Genomic DNA, 13,691 nt, shown 5'->3' with positions numbered 1-13,691 from the left:
TTTCAAGCAGATGTGTAGTGCCAGGGCAAAACCCAAAATGTGCAACCCTTGGGGTCCCGAGGACTACGTTTGGGAAACCCTGGGTTAGCATGTCTTGAAGGTATGATCTTTGACCCCCCTTTCTCACTCATCATTATTTATGATTCCTTCTGGATTCCTTAATTAAAACATTTACATATTCTATTCTTATTTACAATTAAGGTGACTCCAAAATGACACAAATACAGTGCATTCGGAAAGTATTCAGAGACCTTGACCTTTTCCACATTTTGTGACGTTACAGCCTTATTCTATAATTGATTAAACTTGAGTTTTTTTTACCCTCATCAATCTACAAACAATACACCATAATGACAAAGCAAAAACATATTTATTTTTTTGCACATTTATAAAACTGAAATATCACATTTACATAAGTATTCAGACTCTTTACTCAGAACTTTGTTGAAGCACCTTTGGCAGCGATTACAGCCTCGAGTCTGCTTGGCTATGACTCTACAAGCTTGGCACACCTGTATTTGGTGAGTGTGTGCTTAGGGTTGTTGTCCTGATGGAAGGTGAACCTTCTCCCCAGTCAGAGATCCTGGAAGAGTGACCAGCCACTCCTCAGTAAAAGGCACATTTTTTATTTTTTACATTTTTTATTTCACCTTTATTTAACCAGGTAGGCCAGTTGAGAACAAGTTCTCATTTACAACTGCGACCTGGCCAAGATAAAGCAAGGCAGTGTGACACAAACAACAACACAGAGAGTTACACATGGAATAAACAAACATACAGTCAATAACACAATAGAAAAAATCTATATACAGTGTGTGCAAATGAGGTAAGATTAGGGAAGTAAGGCAATAAATAGACCGTAGTGGCGAAGTAATTACAATTTAGCAATTTAACACTGGAGTGATAGATGTGCAGAAGATGAATGTGCAAGTAGAGATACTGGGGTGCAAAGGAGCAAAATAAATCAATAAATAACAATATGGGGATGAGGTAGTTGGATGGGCTATTTACAGATGGGCTATGAACAGGTGCAGTGATCTGTGAGCTGCTCTGACAGCTGATGCTTAAAGTTAGTGAGGGAGAAATTAGTCTCCAGCTTCAGTGATTTTTGCAATTCGTTCCAGTCATTGGCAGCAGAGAACTGGAAGGAAATGCGGCCAAAAGAGGAATAGGCTTTGAGGGTGACCAGTGAAATATACCTTCTGGAGCACGTGCTACTGGTAGGTGTTTCTATGGTGACCAGTGTGCTGAGATAAGGCGGGGCTTTACCAAGCAAACACTTATAGATAACCTGGAGCCAGTGGGTTTGGCGATGAATATGAAGCGAGGGCCTGCCAACAAGAGCATACATGTTGCAGTGGTGGGTAGTATATGGGGCTTTGGTGACAAAACGGATAGCGCTGTGATAGACTGCATCCAATTTGCTGAGTAGAGTGTTGGGGGCGAGTTGAGAGTTGTATGGCATTGAGGCTCATCTGGGGGTTAGTTAACACAGTGTCCAAAGAAGGGCCAGATGTCACGGCTGTTGAAGGAAGAACTGGACCAAGGTGCAGCGTGGTGAGCATACATTTTCTTTTATGATACAAAATGACGCCAACAAAACAATAAACACTACAAAACCAAACCGTGAAGCTACAGGCTATGTGCCATAAACAAAAGTCAACTTCCCACCAACACAGGTGGGAAAAAGGGCAGCCTAAATATGCTTCTCAATCAGAGACAACGATAGACAGCTGTCCCTGATTGAGAACCCTACCCGGCCAAAACATAGAACTACACAACATAGAACATAGAATACCCACCCCAACTCACGCCCTGACCAAACCCAAATAGAGACATCAAAAGGATCTCTAAGGTGTCGTCTGCATAGAGGTGGATCAGAGAATCACCAGCCGCAAGAGCAACATCATTGATGTATACAGAGAAAAGAGTCGGCCCAAGAATTGAACCCTGTGGCACCCCCATAGAGACTGCCAGAGGTCCGGACAACAGGCCCTCTGATTTGACACACTGAACTCTGTCTGAGAAGTAGTTGGTGAACCAGGTGAGGCAGTCATTTGAGAAACCAAGGCTGTTGAGTCTGCCGATAAGAATGTCGGCTGAGTCGAAAGCCTTGGCCAGGTCGATGAATACGGCTGCACAGTATTGTCGTTTATCGATGGCGGTTATGATATAATTTAGGACCTTGACTGTGGCTGAGATGCACCCATGACTAACTCGGGTACCAGATTACATGGCGGAGAAGGTACGGTGCGATTCGAAATGGTTGGTGATCTGTTTGTTAACTTGGCTTTCGAAGACCTTAGAAAGTCAGGGTAGGATAGATATAGGTCTCTAACAGTTTGGGTCTAGTGTCTACCCCTTTGAAGAGGGGGATGACCACAGCAGCTTTCCGATCTTTGGGGATCTCAGACGATAGGAAAGAGAGGTTGAACAGGCTAGTAATAGGGATTTGCAACAATTGCAGCGGATAATTTTAGAAAGAGAGGGTCCAGATTGTCTAGCCCAGCTGATTTGTAGGAGTCCAGATTTTGCAATTCTTTCAGAACATCAGCTATCTGCATTTGGGTGAAGGAGAAATGGGGGAGGTTTGGGAAAGTTGCTGTGGGTGCAGGGCTGTTGACCGGGGTAGGGGTAGCCAGGTGAAAAGCATGGCCAGCCGTAGAAAAATGCTTATTGAAATTCTCAATTATCGTGGATTTATCGGTGGTGACAGTGTTTCTTAGCCTCAGTGCAGTGGGCAGCTGGGAGGACGTGTTCTTTTTCTCCATGGACTTTACAGTGTCCCAGAACTTTTTGGAGTTTGTGCTACAGGATGCAAATTTCTGTTTGAAAAAGCTAGCCTTTGCTTTCCTAACTGCCTGTGTATATTGGTTCCTAACTTCCCTGAAAAGTTGCATATCGTGCAGGCTGTTCAATGCTAATGCAGTACGCCACAGGATGTTTTTGTGCTGGTCAAGGCCAGTCAGGTCTGGAGTGAACCAAGGGCTATATCTGTTCCTGGTTCTACATTTTTTGAATGGGGCATGCTTATTTAAGATGGTGAGGAAAGCACTTTTAAAGATTAACCAGGCATCCTCTACTGGCTGAATGAGGTCAATATCCTACCAGGATACCCGGGCCATGTGGGAACAACAGACTGGGATAGGGATTGATTGAATATGTCCGTAAACACACCAGCCAGCTGGTCTGCGCATGTTCTGAGGGCGCGGCTGGGGATGCCGTCTGGGCCTGCAGCCTTGCGAGGGTTGACACATTTAAATGTTTTCCTCACGTCGGCTGCAGTGAAGGAGAGTCCGCATGTTTTAGTTGCGGGCCGAGCACTGTATTGTCCTCAAAGCGGGCAAAAAAGTTATTTAGTCTGCCTGGGAGCAAGACATCCTGGTCCGTGACTGGGCTGGTTTTCTTTTTGTAATCCGTGATTGACTGTAGACCCTGCCACATACCTCTTGTGTCTGAGCCATTGAATTGAGATTCTACTTTGTCTCTATACTGACGCTTAGCTTGTTTGATTGCCTTGCGGAGAGAATAGTTACACTGTTTGTATTCGGTCATGTTTCCAGTCACCTTGCCCTGATTAAAAGCTGTGGTTCGCGCTTTCAGTTTCACGCGAATGCTGCCATCAATCCACGGTTTCTGGTTTGGGAATGTTTTAATCGTTGCTATGGGAACGACATCTTCAACGCACGTTCTAATGAACTCGCTCACCGAATCAGCGTATTCGTCAATGTTGTTGTCTGACGCAATACGGAATATATCCCAGTCCACGTGATGGAAGCAGTCTTGGAGTGTGGAATCAGATTGGTCGGAACAGCGTTGAACAGACCTCAGCGCGGGAGCTTCTTGTTTTCTTTTCTGTCTGTAGGCAGGGATCTACAAAATGGAGTCGTGGTCAGCTTTTCCGAAAGGAGAGCAGGGCAGGGCCTTATATGCGTCGCGGAAGTTGGAATAGCAATGATCCAAGGTATTTCCAGCCCTTGTTTTTAGATTAGCCTTGTTAAAATCCCCAGCTACAATGAATGCAGCCTCCGGATATATGGATTCCAGTTTGCAAAGAGTCAAATAAAGTTCGTTCAGAGCCATCGATGTGTCTGCTTGGGGGGGAATATATACGGCTGTGATTATAATCGAAGAGAATTCCCTTGGTAGATAATGCGGTCGACATTTGATTGTGAGGAATTCTAAATCAGGTGAACAGAAGGACTTGAGTTCCTGTATGTTGTTGTGGCAACACCACGTCAGGTTAACCATGAAGCATACGCCCCCGCCCCTCTTCTTACCAGAAAGATGTTTGTTTCTGTCTGCGCGATGCGTGGAGAAACCAGCTGGCTGCACCGACTCCGATAGCGTCTCTCCAGTGAGCCATGTTTCCGTGAAGCAAAGAACGTTAGTCTCTGATGTCCCTCTGGCATGCTACCCTTGCTCGGATTTCATCAACCTTGTTGTCAAGAGACTGGACATTGGCGAGGAGAAAGCTAGGGAGTGGTGCACGATGTGCCCGTCTCCGGAGTCTGACCAGAAGACCGCTTCGTTTTCCCCTTTTACGAAGTCGTTTTTTGGGGCCGCCGGCTGGGATCCATTCCGTTGTCTTGGGTGAAAGGCAGAACACAGGATCCGCTTCGCGAAAGTCATATTCTTGGTCGTACTGATGGTGAGTTGACGCTGTTCTTATGGTCAGTAGTTCTTCTCGACTGTATGTAATGAAACCTAAGATGACCTGGGGTACCAATGTAAGAAATAACACGTAAAAAAACTGCATAGTTTCCTAGGAACGCGAAGCGAGGCGGCCATCTCTGTCAAGGCATAATGTACAGAAAAGGGTTTGGTAGGATGTGAATACAGCAGAGGTAAACCTAGGCATTGAGTGACAATGAGAGAGGTTTGCCTCTATAGACATAATTTAAACCAGGTGAGGTCACCACAAGTGTGGGAGATGAAACAAACAGTCTAGCTAAGGCATATTGAGCCTCTACAGTGAAATAAGACAATAATCACTAACCAAAACAGTAATGGACAAGACATATTGACATTAGGGAGAGGCATGTATAGCCTAGTGATTATAGGTACCAGTGGGAGGCTAAGCTAGTTGGAGACACAGTGATTCAGACAGCTAGCGGGCCGGGTAGAGCAGGGTAGCAGAAGGACCTTAGGGGGGACGTTGCAACGGAACAAATCTGTTGTTGTAGCACCCTCGGACGGTTACGACGACAGACCAGTCGTGTTGGATCAAATCAAATCAAATCAAATCAAATTTTATTTGTCACATACACATGGTTAGCAGATGTTAATGCGAGTGTAGCGAAATGCTTGTGCTTCTAGTTCCGACAATGCAGTGATAACCAACAAGTAATCTAACTAACAATTCCAAAACTACTGTCTTATACACAGTGTAAGGGGATAAGGAACATGTACATAAGGATATATGAATGAGTGATGGTACAGAGCAGCATACAGTAGATGGTATCGAGTACAGTATATACATATGAGATGAGTATGTAGACAAAGTAAACAAAGTGGCATAGTTAAAGTGGCTAGTGATACATGTGTTACATAAGGATGCAGTCGATGTTGTAGAGTACAGTATATACATATGTATATGAGATGAATAATGTAGGGTAAGTAACATTATATAAGGTAGCATTGTTTAAAGTGGCTAGTGATATATTTACATCATTTCCCATCAATTCCCATTATTAAAATGGCTGGAGTTGGGTCAGTGTCAATGACAGTGTGTTGGCAGCAGCCACTCAATGTTAGTGGTGGCTATTTAACAGTCTGATGGCCTTGAGATAGAAGCTGTTTTTCAGTCTCTCGGTCCCAGCTTTGATGCACCTGTACTGACCTCGCCTTCTGGATGATAGCGGGGTGAACAGGCAGTGGTTCGGGTGGTTGATGTCCTTGATGATCTTTATGGCCTTCCTGTAACAACGGGTGGTGTAGGTGTCCTGGAGGGCAGGTAGTTTGCCCCGGTGATGCGTTGTGCAGTCCTCACTACCCTCTGGAGAGCCTTACGGTTGAGGGCGGAGCAGTTGCCGTACCAGGCGGTGATACAGCCCGCCAGGATGCTCTCGATTGTGCATCTGTAGAAGTTTGTGAGTGCTTTTGGTGACAAGCCGAATTTCTTCAGCCTCCTGAGGTTGAATAGGCGCTGCTGCGCCTTCTTCACGACGCTGTCAGTGTGAGTGGACCAATTCAGTTTGTCTGTGATGTGTATGCCGAGGAACTTAAAACTAGCTACCCTCTCCACTACTGTTCCATCGATGTGGATAGGGGGTGTTCCCTCTGCTGTTTCCTGAAGTCCACAATCATCTCCTTAGTTTTGTTGACGTTGAGTGTGAGGTTATTTTCCTGACACCACACTCCAAGGGCCCTCACCTCCTCCATGTAGGCCGTCTCGTCGTTGTTGGTAATCAAGCCTACCACTGTTGTGTCGTCCGCAAACTTGATGATTGAGTTGGAGGCGTGCGTGGCCACGCAGTCGTGGGTGAACAGGGAGTACAGGAGAGGGCTCAGAACGCACCCTTGTGGGGCCCCCGTGTTGAGGATCAGCGGGGAGGAGATGTTGTTGCCTACCCTCACCACCTGGGGGCGGCCCGTCAGGAAGTCCAGTACCCAGTTGCACAGGGCGGGGTCGAGACCCAGGGTCTCGAGCTTGATGACGAGCTTGGAGGGTACTATGGTGTTGAATGCCGAGCTGTAGTCGATGAACAGCATTCTCACATAGGTATTCCTCTTGTCCAGGTGGGTTAGGGCAGTGTGCAGTGTGGTTGAGATTGCATCGTCTGTGGACCTATTTGGGCGGTAAGCAAATTGGAGTGGGTCTAGGGTGTCAGGTAGGGTGGAGGTGATATGGTCCTTGACTAGTCTCTCAAAGCACTTCATGATGACGGAAGTGAGTGCTACGGGGCGGTAGTCGTTTAGCTCAGTTACCTTAGCTTTCTTGGGAACAGGAACAATGGTGGCCCTCTTGAAGCATGTGGGAACAGCAGACTGGTATAGGGATTGATTGAATATGTCCGTAAACACACCGGCCAGCTGGTCTGCGCATGCTCGGAGGGCGCGGCTGGGGATGCCGTCTGGGCCTGCAGCCTTGCGAGGGTTAACACGTTTAAATGTCTTAATCACCTCGGCTGCAGTGAAGGAGAGACTGCATGTTTCCGTTGCAGGCCGTGTCAGTGGCACTGTATTGTCCTCAAAGCGGGCAAAAAGTTATTTAGTCTGCCTGGGAGCAAGACATCCTGGTCCGTGACTGGGCTGGATTTCATCTTGTAGTCCGTGATTGACTGTAGACCCTGCCACATGCCTCTTGTGTCTGAGCCATTGAATTGAGATTCCACTTTGTCTCTGTACTGACGCTTAGCTTGTTTGATAGCCTTACGGAGGGAATAGCTGCACTGTTTGTATTCAGTCATGTTGCCAGACACCTTGCCCTGATTAAAAGCAGTGGTTCGCGCTTTCAGTTTCACGCGAATGCTGCCATCAATCCACGGTTTCTGGTTAGGGAATGTTTTTATCGTTGCTATGGGAACGACATCTTCGACGCACGTTCTAATGAACTCGCACACCGAATCAGCGTATTCGTCAATATTCCCATCTGACGCAATACGAAACATGTCCCAGTCCACGTGATGGAAGCAGTCTTGGAGTGTAGAGTCAGCTTGGTCTGACCAGCGTTGGACAGACCTCAGCGTGGGAGCCTCTTGTTTTAATTTCTGCCTGTAGGCAGGGATCAGCAAAATGGAGTCGTGGTCAGCTTTTCCGAAAGGGGCGGGGCAGGGCCTTATATGCGTCGCGGAAGTTAGAGTAACAGTGATCCAAGGTTTTACCACCCCTGGTTGCGCAATCGATATGCTGATAAAATTTAGGGAGTCTTGTTTTCAGATTGGCTTTGTTAAAATCCCCAGCTACAATGAATGCAGCCTCCGGATAAATGTTTTCCAGTTTGCAAAGAGTTAAATAAAGTTCGTTCAGAGCCATCGATGTGTCTGCTTGGGGGGGGGATATATACGGCTGTGATTATAATCGAAGAGAATTCTCTTGGAAGATAATGCGGTCTACATTTGATTGTGAGGAATTCTAAATCAGGTGAACAGAAGGATTTGAGTTCCTGTATGTTTCCTTCATTACACCATGTCCCGTTAGTCATGAGGCATACGCCCCCTCCACTCTTCTTACCAGAGAGATGTTTGTTTCTGTCGGCGCGATGCGTGGAGAAACCCGTTGGCTGTACCGCCCTGGATAGCGTTTTCCTAGTAAGCCATGTCTCCGTAAAGCAGAGAACGTTGCAGTCTCTGATATCCCTCTGGAATGCCACCCTTGCTCGGATTTCATCAACCTTGTTGTCGAGAGACTGGACATTGGCAAGAAGAATACTGGGAAGTGGTGCGCGATGTGCCCTTTTTCGGAGTCTGACCAGAACACCGCCGCGTTTCCCTCTTTTTCGGAGTCGTTTCCTTGGGTCGCTGCATGCGATCCATTCCGTTGTCCTGTTTGTAAGGCAGAACACAGGATCCGCGTCGCGGAAAACATATTCTTGGTCGTACTGATGGTGAGTTGACGCTGATCTTATATTCAGTAGTTCTTCTCGACTGTATGTAATGAAACCTAAGATGACCTGGGGTACTAATGTAAGAAATAAGGCTACAGGGCTCCCTGTAGGCAGTAAAAAGGTAAGGCCAATTGGTAAAATAGGTATTGTAGCCCAAGAAATGGCTGATGGTCCTTTTCAGCTAACAGTCCGATATGCTCTAGACAGCTAGCGGGCCGCGGCTAGCAGGCTATCGGATGGGCCTTCAGGGGACGTCGTGACGGAGGAGCCTGTTGAAACCACTCGGACGGATTACGTTGGTAGACTAGTCGTGGTGGAAATGGCGTGGCTCCGTGTTGGCAGTAAAAGGGATCCAGGCCAATTGGCAAAATATGTATTGTAGCCCAAGGAGTGGCTGATGGACCTCTTCAGCTAGCTGAGAGATGGGCCTAGCATGAGGGTAATTCCAGGCTCACTGGTGCTTGCTTCGGGATTGAGACGTTAGCCAGGGGGTAGCCACTCGGATAGCAGCTAGCTAGCTGCAATGATCCAGGTGAAAGGGTTCAGCTTGCGGTAGGAAATCGGAGATGTGGAGAAAGAGCAGTCCGGTATGCTCTGGGTTGAAACGCGCTGTGCAGACTAACAGGAGTTGACCAGGCTAAGGTTAGCTGATGACTGCTAGCAGTGGCTAACTGACTATAGCTAGTAGCTAGTTAGCTGGCTAGCTTCTGTTGGGGGTTCCGGTTCTAAAGTAAAGAAAATAGCAGATCCAAACCACATTGGATGAGGCGGGTTGCAGGAGAGTATGTTAACTGAGGTTAAAAATATACAATATATATATAATATATACAAATATATACGAAATAAATACGAAGGAAAAAATATATACACTGCTCAAAAAAATAAAGGGAACACTTAAACAACACAATGTAACTCCAAGTCAATCACACTTCTGTGAAATCAAGCTGTCCACTTAGGAAGCAACACTGATTGACAATAAATTTCACATGCTGTTGTGCAAATGGAATAGACAACAGGTGGAAATGTTAGGCAATTAGCAAGACACCCCCAATAAAGGAGTGGTTCTGCAGATGGGGACCACAGACCACTTCTCAGTTCCTATGCTTCCTGGCTGATGTTTTGGTCACTTTTGAATGCTGGCGGTGCTTTCACTCTAGTGGTAGCATGAGACGGAATCTACAACCCACACAAGTGGCTCAGGTAGTGCAGCTCATCAAGGATGGCACATCAATGCGAGCTGTGGCAAGAAGGTTTGCTGGGTCTGTCAGTGTAGTGTCCACAGCATGGAGGCACTACCAGGAGACAGGCCAGTACATCAGGAGACGTGGAGGAGGCCGTAGGAGGGCAACAACCCAGCAGCAGGACCGCTACCTCCGCCTTTGTTCAAGGAGGAGCAGGAGGAGCACTGCCAGAGCCCTGCAAAATGACCTCCAGCAGGCCACAAATGTGCATGTGTCTGCTCAAACGGTCAGAAACAGACTCCATGAGGGTGGTATGAGGGCCCAACGTCCACAGGTGGGGGTTGTGCTTACAGCCCAACACCGTGCAGGATGTTTTTCATTTACCAGAGAACACCAAGATTGGCAAATTAGCCAGTGGCGCCCTGTGCTCTTCACAGATGAAAGCAGGTTCACACTGAGCACATGTGACAGATGTGACAGTCTGGAGACGCCTCCAGCATGACCGGTTTGGCGGTGGGTCAGTCATGGTGTGGGGTGGCATTTCTTTGGGGGGCCGCACAGCCCTCCATGTGCTCGCCAGAGGTAGCCTGACTGCTAACAGGTACCAAGATGAGATCCTCAGACCCCTTGTGAGACCATATGCTGGTGCGGTTGGCCCTGGTTTCCTCCTAATGCAAGACAATGCTAGACCTCATGTGGCTGGAGTGTGTCAGCAGTTCCTGCAAGAGGAAGGCATTGATGCTATGGACTGGCCCGCCCGTTCCCCAGACCTGAATCCAATTGAGCACATCTGGGACATCATGTCTCGCTCCATCCACCAGTCTGTTGCACCACAGACTGTTCAGGAGTTGGCGGATGCTTTAGTCCAGGTCTGGGAGGAGATCCCTCAGGAGACCATCTGCCACCTCATCAGGAGCATGCCCAGGCGTTGTAGGGAGCTCATACAGGCACGTGGAGGCCACACACACTACTGAGCCTCATTTTGACTTGTTTTGTCATGTTTGTCATTTATTATCATGTCTTGTCCCTGTGCTCCCCATTCTATTCGTTTCCCTCTGCTGGTCTTATTAGGTTCTTTCCCTCTTTCTATCCCTCTCTCTCCTCCTCCCTCTCTCACTCTCTCGCTCTCTCTTCTCTCTATCGTTCCGTTCCTGCTCCCAGCTGTTCCTATTCCCCTAATCATCATTTAGTCTTCCCACACCTGTTCCCGATCCTTTCCCCTGATTAGAGTCCCTATTTCTTCCTTTGTGTTCCGTTCCTGTCCTGTCGGTTCCTTGTTTAGAATTCACCGTGCTGTGATTGTGTATCGCCCTGTCCTGTCGTGTTTTTGCCTTCATCAGATGCTGCGTGTGAGCAGGTGTCTCTGTCAGCTACGGCCTGCGCCTACCCGAAGCGACCTGCAGTCTGTGGCCGCTTCTCCTGTTATTCCCCTCTACAGACTAGAGGATTTCTGTTATTCCCTGTTTGGACATTTCCTGTTAAGGATTCAGGATTTGTCGTTTTCTGTTTGGACTTGAATAAACTCTGTTTCTGTTAAGTCGCTTTTGGGTCCTCTTTCACCTGCATGACAGAAGGAACCGACCAAGGAATGGACCCAGCGACTTCAGACGCTCGTTACACTGCCGTCGAGATCCAAGGAGCCATGCTCGGCAGACACGAGCAGGAATTGTCTGCTGCTCGCCATGCCGTGGAGAACCTGGCCGCTCAGGTTTCCGACCTCTCTGGACAGTTCCAGAGTCTACGTCTCGTGCCACCTGTTACTTCCTGGCCTGCCGAGCCTCCAGAACCTAGGGTTAATAACCCACCTTGCTACTCCGGGCAGCCCACTGAGTGCCGCTCCTTTCTCACGCAGTGTGAGATTGTGTTCTCTCTCCAACCTAACACATACTCTAGAGAGAGAGCTCGGGTTGCTTACGTCATTTCACTCCTTACTGGCCGGGCTCGAGAATGGGGCACAGCTATCTGGGAGGCAAGGGCTGATTGCTCTAACAAGTTCCAGAACTTTAAAGAGGAGATGATTCGGGTTTTTGACCGTTCAGTTTTTGGTAGGGAGGCTTCTAGGGCCCTGGCTTCCTTATGCCAAGGTGAACGGTCCATAACGGATTATTCTATTGAGTTTCGCACTCTTGCTGCCTCTAGTGAGTGGAACGAGCCGGCGCTGCTCGCTCGTTTTCTGGAGGGACTCCACGCAGTGGTTAAGGATGAGATTCTCTCCCGGGAGGTTCCTTCAGATGTGGACTCTTTGATTGCTCTCGCCATCCGCATAGAACGACGGGTAGATCTTCGTCACCGGGCTCGTGGAAGAGAGCTCGCATCAACGGTGTTTCCCTGCTCCGCATCGCAACCATCTCCCTCCTCTGGCTTTGAGACTGAGCCCATGCAGCTGGGAGGGATTCGCATCTCGACTAAGGAGAGGGAACGGAGGATCACCAACCGCCTGTGCCTCTATTGCGGAGTTGCTGGACATTTTGTTAATTCATGTCCAGTAAAAGCCAGAGCTCATCTGTAAGCGGAGGGCTACAGGTGAGCGCAACTACTCAAGTCTCTCCATCAAAATCCTGTACTACTTTGTCGGTCCGTCTACGCTGGACCGGTTCGGGTGCTACATGTAGTGCCTTGATAGACTCTGGGGCTGAGGGTTGTTTCATGGACGAAGCATGGGTTCGGAAACATGACATTCCTTTCAGAGAGTTAGAGAAGCCTACGCCCATGTTCGCCTTAGATGGTAGTCATCTTCCCAGTATCAGATTTGAGACACTACCTTTAACCCTCACAGTATCTGGTAACCACAGTGAGACTATTTCTTTTTTGATTTTCCGTTCACCGTTTACACCTGTTGTTTTGGGTCATCCCTGGCTAGTATGTCATAATCCTTCTATTAATTGGTCTAGTAATTCTATCCTATCCTGGAACGTTTCTTGTCATGTGAAGTGTTTAATGTCTGCCATCCCTCCCGTTTCTTCTGTCCCTACTTCTCAGGAGGAACCTGGCGATTTGACAGGAGTGCCGGAGGAATATCATGATCTGCGCACGGTCTTCAGTCGGTCCCGAGCCAACTCCCTTCCTCCTCACCGGTCGTATGATTGTAGTATTGATCTCCTTCCGGGGACCACTCCTCCTCGAGGTAGACTATACTCTCTGTCGGCTCCCGAACGTAAGGCTCTCGAGGATTATTTGTCTGTGTCTCTTGACGCCGGTACCATAGTGCCTTCTTCCTCTCCGGCCGGGGCGGGGTTCTTTTTGTTAAGAAGAAGGACGGTACTCTGCGCCCCTGTGTGGATTATCGAGGGCTGAATGACATAACGGTTAAGAATCGTTATCCGCTTCCCCTTATGTCATCAGCCTTCGAGATTCTGCAGGGAGCCAGGTGCTTTACTAAGTTGGACCTTCGTAACGCTTACCATCTCGTGCGCATCAGAGAGGGGGACGAGTGGAAAACGGCGTTTAACACTCCGTTAGGGCATTTTGAGTACCGGGTTCTGCCGTTCGGTCTCGCCAATGCGCCAGCTGTTTTTCAGGCATTAGTTAATGATGTTCTGAGAGACATGCTGAACATCTTTGTTTTTGTCTATCTTGACGATATCCTGATTTTTTCTCCATCACTCGAGATTCATGTTCAGCACGTTCGACGTGTTCTACAGCGCCTTTTAGAGAATTGTCTCTACGTAAAGGCTGAGAAGTGCTCTTTTCATGTCTCCTCCGTTACTTTTCTCGGTTCCGTTATTTCCGCTGAAGGCATTCAGATGGATTCCGCTAAGGTCCAAGCTGTCAGTGATTGGCCCGTTCCAAGGTCACGTGTCGAGTTGCAGCGCTTTTTAGGTTTCGCTAATTTCTATCGGCGTTTCATTCGTAATTTCGGTCAAGTTGCTGCCCCTCTCACAGCTCTTACTTCTGTCAAGACGTGTTTTAAGTGGTCCGGTTCCGCCCAGGGAGCTTTTGATCTTCTAAAAGAACGTTTTACG

Source organism: Oncorhynchus gorbuscha, linkage group LG03 (genome assembly GCF_021184085.1).
Source record: "Oncorhynchus gorbuscha isolate QuinsamMale2020 ecotype Even-year linkage group LG03, OgorEven_v1.0, whole genome shotgun sequence".
Lineage (NCBI taxonomy): Eukaryota > Metazoa > Chordata > Actinopteri > Salmoniformes > Salmonidae > Oncorhynchus > Oncorhynchus gorbuscha.
The sequence above is the reverse complement of the archived record's forward strand: the minus strand, read 5'-3'. Positions refer to the sequence as shown.